The sequence below is a fragment of the Periophthalmus magnuspinnatus genome, chromosome 18, assembly GCF_009829125.3.
Source record: "Periophthalmus magnuspinnatus isolate fPerMag1 chromosome 18, fPerMag1.2.pri, whole genome shotgun sequence".
NCBI classification, from domain to species: Eukaryota; Metazoa; Chordata; class Actinopteri; order Gobiiformes; family Gobiidae; genus Periophthalmus; species Periophthalmus magnuspinnatus.
In genome coordinates, this window is record NC_047143.1 from 3,961,002 (window position 1) to 3,971,434 (window position 10,433).

Sequence of the window (10,433 nt, forward strand, 5' to 3'; positions counted from 1 at the left end):
AGTATGGACGTTCTGGTTTCACACAGAAAACTATGTCATTGAATGGAGCCAAAATATAACCTGCTATGGTGTCAATGATGTCTAGTAGCATTCCTCCCACAATCCGTCTGGACTTTTTATCAGAAAAGTCCACAGACTGAATGTGGGAGTAGATGGCCCACACCTTAGGTTTGATGTCCCTCATTGTGACCTGAGGTACAAACCTATTAAATGGTGAGTGATCCTTGACTTTGTCTTTCAAGTTACTCATCATCTGTTCATGGTGTAGGTCAAGTTCCTCTGCAGTCATAGCAGTACTGCACCGATAAGTCCGTCCAAGGTCCATCTCTGCCTCTACCTGTTCAATCTTTTTAACCGTTATGGCTTTCGGCACAACTTCCACAATACTTTCCAAATCAGTGTCCGTCATTTCTGTTGCTACAGTTGGGACCACTTTTGGAGGTACTGGGAGGATTTCTTTCGGTGTAACATGTACTACCTCGGGCTCTCTGCTCTTTCTGTGTCGATCGCACTTTTGGTTGGACATGTCTCTTAATGACTCAGACTCTGTGCTCTTGGTTCTGTCGTCCACCTGCAGCGCTGGCTTCTTCTTTAGGGTTGACTTTAACGCTGAAGGTGTAACACATCTCTGAGGGTTTCTGACGTTTGCAGAGCGCTGAAGTACCCTTGTAACACGCAGCATCGCTTTCACTGTGTCTTTATCCATTTTGTAGTCTCTCCATTCACCTAAAGACAGCTTCCCCTTTGTTTCCACCTTGCTGACAGACAGAGTCAGGTTAATCTTTTTTGTCACCTCTCTACTGATGAAGTTACATAGTTTTTCCATTGAAGAGTCAGTGAACCCAAAAACCTCAGTCAAACTCTCTAGGACGCCATCGCGAACTGCATTTTCCACAGTTTCTTCAGAAACAAAGTATGGACGTTCTGGTTTCACACAGAAAACTATGTCATTGAATGGAGCCAAAATATAACCTGCTATGGTGTCAATGATGTCTAGTAGCATTCCTCCCACAATCCGTTTGGACTTTTTATCAGAAAAGTCCACAGACTGAATGTGGGAGTAGATGGCCCACACCTTAGGTTTGATGTCCCTCATTGTGACCAGAGGTACAAACCTATTAAATTGTGAGTGATCCTTGACCGTTATGGCTTTCGGCACAACTTCCACAATACTTTCTAAATCAGTGTCAATCATTTCTGCTGGTATTTTCTGGCGTCTAACATAACAAAATATATAATAATAATAATTCCCTGGCTGGGGATTAATAAAGTATCTATCTATCTAATTCACAAGTAAAGTGCAAACACACATTATGACATCATAAAGAATATGATATGATGTCCTAAAGTTGCTCCGGGATACCGTTCCCGTGACAACACAGCATTCTAGAAGCCCATAGTTTAAATGATGCTGGAGGCTCAGAGTTCTGTGTTGGAATGTGCAGTTTACAGCAGACTGCAGATCTGATCAGCTGCTGAACGGCCAATATCTCTATAATTACTGGGCCTATTCACATGAAACAAAAACTGACACAAAGATCAATGTAGTCTCTGTCCGTATTGTCACGGCCCGTCTTGGTCGCCCCCTTGTGGCCGTGTCTATGCAGGTGAAGCTGGGGAGTGGCTCTGGCCGTGCGTGTGTCGAGGGCTCGACGCACAGCACCTGTATTGTGACATTTCCAAACCTCATGAAGCTACTTTAAAGTATTGACACTTTTTATAAATAAATACTAAATGAATCAGCAACTGTTGTTTTGTTTATTTTTGGGTCATAGCTTAAAGCCAGTGTATGACGGTATAAACCAGGAAGTTTTCAACACCAATTGTCGTTTTTGTTTGTAGAGCCAATCCCCAACAAACAATGGATTTTCTGTTGGGATATTTCTTTCTAAAACAGTAAATATTCCCTAGAGAAACTTAAGCTTATTCCCTACATCTGGAATTATGAAAACTGCAAACTGACCTTTGACCTGTGCGCTGGGTAAGTCCAATAACAAGCTGTTTTAACCTTAGAGTGGAGAAAGCTCACTGCAGGATCACTGTAAACAACACACTGCAGTTATTATAGAAAAAAAACTATCTTTGCACTGATTCTCCATGTTTAGTCCTGACTCTGGACCAGCAGGAGGCCGGTCCCTTACGTCCTCCTCATGTGAGATGGTTCATGTGGCTCATGTGGGAGATGTTCTTTGGTGCTGGTCCATGGAGAGACTTGTTCACACTGAGCTGCTCTGAGCCACAGGAGCCACAGACCTGAGCACAGGACACATGTGTGAAGTACTTCCTGGTTCTAGTCAGGACCCGAGCAGCAGTGTTCTGGTCGTCTTATAAACGCTAATGTGGAATTCTTTTTTTTTGTTGTGTCAGTTTGAACACTCTGTTGACAATATTAACTGATTTGCACATTTGAGTTTCTTGCACAACCGAGTAAAAAAATAATAAAGGTAAATAACAGTGTTCTCTCATCATGTGTTGACTAGTTATATTTTAGTTGATTTGTGCGTGTTTGAGTAATTCTGTATTGTCCCATATTTGAAGCTTGAGCGCTCAGAACATGGCTGTTTTCACCTACATCCTACCTCCACCCACTGAGCTGCGGGTCTGTTTTTGAGGAGGAAATAACATTACCAATAAACATATATCCAAAAACACTGAAACGTATTTGATTGTTACTATACTGGTAATTCTAATACTTAAAAACTTACATAGATTTTTCACAAAACATTGAAAGATGAGTGTTTTTGTTTGTTTTTTTTACTTGACGTGGCATTTCTTTTTTTTGTTTCTGACTGGGCTGACACGCAGGGTAGAAATGTAAGCAGCCAGTCAAGAGGATCTCAGTGTTCATGTGACAAAGAAAAGCCTCTTCAGTCCAGATAAAAAAACAAAAAACAAAAAAACATGTCTAAGATGTCTAAGGTCTGTCGGTGTCACCTGCTAGTCACCATGGAGATAGATAATACCATACTGTGGGACATTCCAGACAAACCAATAATAAGAGTCAAGCTGGTGAGTCAAGCTAGAACATAAAAGTTACGTAGTTGACCTTTAAATTGAATCATTAAAGCATTGGTCTAAAAGTGAACATAAAAATACATTTGGATCTGTAGAAGTTGCCTGTCGACTAAAAAGATGTTGGAATTAGACATGGGAGGATATGGAAATGTGTTAGCACGATTATCATGGCGAAAATAATTGCGGTTAATAATTATATCCCGATAATTGTTAAAATTGTTGACAGTTAAAAAACAAAACAAAAAAACAGGATATGAATACTTATCATTTTAATGTTTAAATATGGACTTAACAACTTGTATCGAGAGAATATCAGTGTTTATTTTGGTTGAAGATTCTCACAATTACGAATGATTATGATAAACAATAATATCACAATAAAACGATATTATTGTTTACTGCGCCCCGTCCCTCGTTGGAAAGCTCTTAAATCTGTGGAGGAAAATGCTGCTTACGTTACACCACAAAATGAAACAACACCTTTTGTCAGTTCAAGTCTAACCCAAAGTCTGGATGTTTAAGAGAAGTCCGTTCTTCCTCGCCACCTCTTTACCAAATACTATGTCAGATTATGTCTACCACGTAAGCGCTCATCTCACAAACGCACGCAATGCCCTGAAGATGTTCCTATAGCAGACATAATTAACTATTCAATACTGAGGTGACTACAGAGTTTAAACTACACTCTCAATCGCTCCGACTTTGACAGAATTGAACCATCAGTTAGGCTCATGGGACGATCGGTCTGAGCCAACGCATGGCTCTGTGCGCAGTTTTCCGTAATCCTCTAAGCTTCCTTTCTTTTGGGCCTTCCAGATTCTTACAGATTGCGTCGACAAGTTTGGTTAGGTTCCCGTCCAGGATTGATATTGCCACCGTAATTTTATATTCCCCCTGGCACATGTCCTTGATCGCATGTCTAGCCACCTTTTTGATGTTTTTCTTTTTGGCTTTCACGACTATATTCATTTCAGGCAATCTTGCTGTCAACTCCTTCAGTAGATTGGTTGACAGTTCTTCATTGTGGAACTCTGGTTCAAACAAGTATCTGATAACCTTTTCCACCAAGTAAACGCAGTCTTCCTTGGCCCATACTTGTTCGGATCCAGTCCTGAAAACCTTTTGCGTGAAATTAAGAGCAGACTGTGAACTGGAAGTATCATTACAACACGAGAACAGTGTGTCTTCCACGTAAACAAAGGGCACGACCATGTCCTGGGGGTGTTGGATCGGTAGGTTACGTCTCTGCTCTGTGGTCACTGGAAGCTGTGGGGATGGTGGGAATTGTGTGGACTGGTGTGGAGAATCTGAAGGAATGTGAAGACTGATTGTATCGCTACAAATCGACGCCGTTTCATTCACGCAAACAAAGGGCACGACCATGTCCTGGGGGTGTTGGATCGGTAGTTCCACAATACTTTCCGAATCAGTGTCCGTCATTTCTGTTGCTACAGTTGGGACCACTTTTGGAGGTACTGGGAGGATTTCTTTCGGTGTAACATGTACTACCTCGGGCTCTCTGCTCTTTCTGTGTCGATCGCACCTTTGGTTGGACATGTCTCTTAATGACTCAGACTCTGTGCTCTTGGTTCTGTCGTCCACCTGCAGCGCTGGCTTCTTCTTTAGGGTTGACTTTAACGCTGAAGGTGTAACACATCTCTGAGGGTTTTTGACGTTTGCAGAGCGCTGAAGTACCCTTGTAACACGCAGCATCGCTTTCACTGTGTCTTTATCCATTTTGTAGTCTCTCCATTCACCTAAAGACAGCTTCCCCTTTGTTTCCACCTTGCTGACACACAGAGTCAGGTTAATCTTTTTTGTCACCTCTCTACTGATGAAGTTACATAGTTTTTCCATTGAAGAGTCAGTGAACCCAAAAATCTCAGTCAAACTCTCTAGGACGCCATCGCGAACTGCATTTTCCACAGTTTCTTCAGAAACAAAGTATGGACGTTCTGGTTTCACACAGAAAACTATGTCATTGAATGGAGCCAAAATATAACCTGCTATGGTGTCAATGATGTCTAGTAGCATTCCTCCCACAATCCGTCTGGACTTTTTATCAGAAAAGTCCACAGACTGAATGTGGGAGTAGATGGCCCACACCTTAGGTTTGATGTCCCTCATTGTGACCTGAGGTACAAACCTATTAAATGGTGAGTGATCCTTGACTTTGTCTTTCAAGTTACTCATCATCTGTTCATGGTGTAGGTCAAGTTCCTCTGCAGTCATAGCAGTACTGCACCGATAAGTCCGTCCAAGGTCCATCTCTGCCTCTACCTGTTCAATCTTTTTAACCGTTATGGCTTTCGGCACAACTTCCACAATACTTTCCAAATCAGTGTCCGTCATTTCTGTTGCTACAGTTGGGACCACTTTTGGAGGTACTGGGAGGATTTCTTTCGGTGTAACATGTACTACCTCGGGCTCTCTGCTCTTTCTGTGTCGATCGCACTTTTGGTTGGACATGTCTCTTAATGACTCAGACTCTGTGCTCTTGGTTTTGTCGTCCACCTGCAGCGCTGGCTTCTTCTTTAGGGTTGACTTTAACGCTGAAGGTGTAACACATCTCTGAGGGTTTCTGACGTTTGCAGAGCGCTGAAGTACCCTTGTAACACGCAGCATCGCTTTCACTGTGTCTTTATCCATTTTGTAGTCTCTCCATTCACCTAAAGACAGCTTCCCCTTTGTTTCCACCTTGCTGACAGACAGAGTCAGGTTAATCTTTTTTGTCACCTCTCTACTGATGAAGTTACATAGTTTTTCCATTGAAGAGTCAGTGAACCCAAAAACCTCAGTCAAACTCTCTAGGACGCCATCGCGAACTGCATTTTCCACAGTTTCTTCAGAAACAAAGTATGGACGTTCTGGTTTCACACAGAAAACTATGTCATTGAATGGAGCCAAAATATAACCTGCTATGGTGTCAATGATGTCTAGTAGCATTCCTCCCACAATCCGTCTGGACTTTTTATCAGAAAAGTCCACAGACTGAATGTGGGAGTAGATGGCCCACACCTTAGGTTTGATGTCCCTCATTGTGACCTGAGGTACAAACCTATTAAATGGTGAGTGATCCTTGACTTTGTCTTTCAAGTTACTCATCATCTGTTCATGGTGTAGGTCAAGTTCCTCTGCAGTCATAGCAGTACTGCACCGATAAGTCCGTCCAAGGTCCATCTCTGCCTCTACCTGTTCAATCTTCTTAACCGTTATGGCTTTCGGCACAACTTCCACAATACTTTCCAAATCAGTGTCCGTCATTTCTGTTGCTACAGTTGGGACCACTTTTGGAGGTACTGGGAGGATTTCTTTCGGTGTAACATGTACTACCTCGGGCTCTCTGCTCTTTCTGTGTCGATCGCACTTTTGGTTGGACATGTCTCTTAATGACTCAGACTCTGTGCTCTTGGTTCTGTCGTCCACCTGCAGCGCTGGCTTCTTCTTTAGGGTTGACTTTAACGCTGAAGGTGTAACACATCTCTGAGGGTTTCTGACGTTTGCAGAGCGCTGAAGTACCCTTGTAACACGCAGCATCGCTTTCACTGTGTCTTTATCCATTTTGTAGTCTCTCCATTCACCTAAAGACAGCTTCCCCTTTGTTTCCACCTTGCTGACAGACAGAGTCAGGTTAATCTTTTTTGTCACCTCTCTACTGATGAAGTTACATAGTTTTTCCATTGAAGAGTCAGTGAACCCAAAAACCTCAGTCAAACTCTCTAGGACGCCATCGCGAACTGCATTTTCCACAGTTTCTTCAGAAACAAAGTATGGACGTTCTGGTTTCACACAGAAAACTATGTCATTGAATGGAGCCAAAATATAACCTGCTATGGTGTCAATGATGTCTAGTAGCATTCCTCCCACAATCTGTCTGGACTTTTTATCAGAAAAGTCCACAGACTGAATGTGGGAGTAGATGGCCCACACCTTAGGATTGATGTCCCTCATTGTGACCTGAGGTACAAACCTATTAAATGGTGAGTGATCCTTGACCTTGTCTTTCAAGTTACTCATCATCTGTTCATGGTGTAGGTCAAGTTCCTCTGCAGTCATAGCAGTACTGCACCGATAAGTCCGTCCAAGGTCCATCTCTGCCTCTACCTGTTCAATCTTCTTAACCGTTATGGCTTTCGGCACAACTTCCACAATACTTTCCAAATCAGTGTCCGTCATTTCTGTTGCTACAGTTGGGACCACTTTTGGAGGTACTGGGAGGATTTCTTTCGGTGTAACATGTACTACCTCGGGCTCTCTGCTCTTTCTGTGTCGATCGCACTTTTGGTTGGACATGTCTCTTAATGACTCAGACTCTGTGCTCTTGGTTCTGTCGTCCACCTGCAGCGCTGGCTTCTTCTTTAGGGTTGACTTTAACGCTGAAGGTGTAACACATCTCTGAGGGTTTCTGACGTTTGCAGAGCGCTGAAGTACCCTTGTAACACGCAGCATCGCTTTCACTGTGTCTTTATCCATTTTGTAGTCTCTCCATTCACCTAAAGACAGCTTCCCCTTTGTTTCCACCTTGCTGACAGACAGAGTCAGGTTAATCTTTTTTGTCACCTCTCTACTGATGAAGTTACATAGTTTTTCCATTGAAGAGTCAGTGAACCCAAAAACCTCAGTCAAACTCTCTAGGACGCCATCGCGAACTGCATTTTCCACAGTTTCTTCAGAAACAAAGTATGGACGTTCTGGTTTCACACAGAAAACTATGTCATTGAATGGAGCCAAAATATAACCTGCTATGGTGTCAATGATGTCTAGTAGCATTCCTCCCACAATCCGTCTGGACTTTTTATCAGAAAAGTCCACAGACTGAATGTGGGAGTAGATGGCCCACACCTTAGGTTTGATGTCCCTCATTGTGACATGAGGTACAAACCTATTAAATGGTGAGTGATCCTTGACCGTTATGGCTTTCGGCACAACTTCCACAATACTTTCCAAATCAGTGTCTGTCATTTCTGTTGCTATAGTTGGTCTAAGTGTCGGGACCACTTTTGGAGGTACTGGGAGGATTTCTTTTGGTCTAACATGTACTACCTCGGGCTCTCTGACCAGAGGTACAAACCTATTAAATTGTGAGTGATCCTTGACCGTTATGGCTTTCGGCACAACTTCCACAATACTTTCTAAATCAGTGTCAATCATTTCTGCTGGTATTTTCTGGCGTCTAACATAACAAAATATATAATAATAATAATTCCCTGGCTGGGGATTAATAAAGTATCTATCTATCTAATTCACAAGTAAAGTGCAAACACACATTATGACATCATAAAGAATATGATATGATGTCCTAAAGTTGCTCCGGGATACCGTTCCCGTGACAACACAGCATTCTAGAAGCCCATAGTTTAAATGATGCTGGAGGCTCAGAGTTCTGTGTTGGAATGTGCAGTTTACAGCAGACTGCAGATCTGATCAGCTGCTGAACGGCCAATATCTCTATAATTACTGGGCCTATTCACATGAAACAAAAACTGACACAAAGATCAATGTAGTCTCTGTCCGTATTGTCACGGCAAGTGCAGTACTCTGAACCCCATTCATTTCAATGGCACATTTATTATGTTACCACGGCAACATAGTTGAAAATAGAAGTATGTTGTTATTGACTTTTTTGTTCAGTTTGCCAAGCCAAATGTCCCTGCCAAATTTCAAATGGTTGTCAAAGTAATTTTTTTGGTCCAATTCAAAAGTTCAAGGGGGCGCTGTGGAGCAAAAAAAATTCTGACAGATGTAAATTGTATATCATTTGGTGCTGATCAATATTGTAAACAAAATGTATATTAATGCCGGGACATAGGAAACTGCATGTGTGAGTTACGCGCAATTTAATAGTTCAAATATATTGCTTATTTATTTGCAGGCTGGCCACACCCACATTTTATGTAGAAAAATCCAAGATAGTTCGCTGTAATCTCACATGGGTCTGGTTCATTGTGACCATTTGGCAAGTTTCTTGAATGAAAATCCGAGGCGTAAAAAATTCAAATGTGAGAGGTAAAATTTTGAAAAAATGGGGTTCCGCCCACAATGTTCGACTTCCTGTAGGGTTTAGGGTGGGGTCATAATATAATTTTTTACTTGTCTTGACATGTTCTATGTTTGTACCAAATTTCATTTGTCTACGATGAAAAAAGTCTCTCATTGCCGCAATGTATTTCAAATTTTGAGGTGGCGCTATTGAGTCATTTTGAAACATTAATTTTTTTGAACATCAAAATAATTAATTTTTCACCAACCTTGAATTTTTGGTTCAATAAAATTGACTTTTCGTTAACGTTCAAGGGGTCAAAAGTGGATTCAAAGTCGCGAGCAAAATAATAAAGAATAATAATAATAATGGAAACGCATTTTCCACCTATTATTTTTCTCCTAAACCTTAACAGCTACAGTCATGTGACTTTCTCACATTGTGCCCCGTCACAAATAAGGCCCCTGTGATTTTTTTCACACGTTCACGTCAAAGCGTTTGTCTTCTATGAATTTTTGAAAATTAAATTTGAAGAGGGCGCTAGAGAGCCATTTTGTGAGAGAGTGCCTTGATTTGCATATCATTGTGTTCAGCTCACAAATGTGCATAAACGCTGTATTAGCGTTTTCCCAACAAAAAATGTGTGAAAGAGAAATATTTTTTTGAAATATTGCAAAAATTGTGATTTTGTTGAAAATTCACCCTGACCACACCCAAAGTCATAATCAAAATGTAATTGTTAATCTTTAATCACACATGGGTTTAGTGGGATTTGGCCAAATTTGAAGTGTTTGTGATGAAAACTGTGCGAGAAAATGTCCTGAATGCGAGGGTGTGCACTTTTGTCGTTCCCGGGTTTGATCCAATATGGCCGACGTCCTGTACATTTTAGGCCGGGGCCATAATATCATTTTTGTCGTGTCCCAACATGTTCTTATTTTTGATGTGAGTTTCAGATTTTTACGTTGACTTTTTTCCGAGTCGGGCTCCCATTGGCCCCATGAAAATCAAAGTTTGAGGTGGCGCTACCGAGTCGTCTTTCGTTATTTTTTCTCGGGGTCTTTAGTGACAATTAGAGCTCGTCGAGTTCTAATTTTTGACGCCACTCACTGCCATGTCGGGGCGTGTTTACTACTTGATTTTTGCCATTTTCCACGCTCCGGATGCGGTTTTAATGAGTCCCTCGCCAGGCTCGGGCCTAATAAACTCACTAATGAGCTGCATCTAAAATTTAATTTTATTCTGTTGCTATATATTTTTTTTTTATCACCCTTGCATTTATATAGTTTTAAAAATGACAATATCTTAAACATATGTTCATTATACGTGAAGTTTAGATAAGTTAAGGTGAACTTTGACCTACTCAGTTCAAAGGTCAGTATTGTGCGCGTGACAAAACCAGTGCTCCACTTTGCGCTGTGAGGATGTGCTGAGTGCA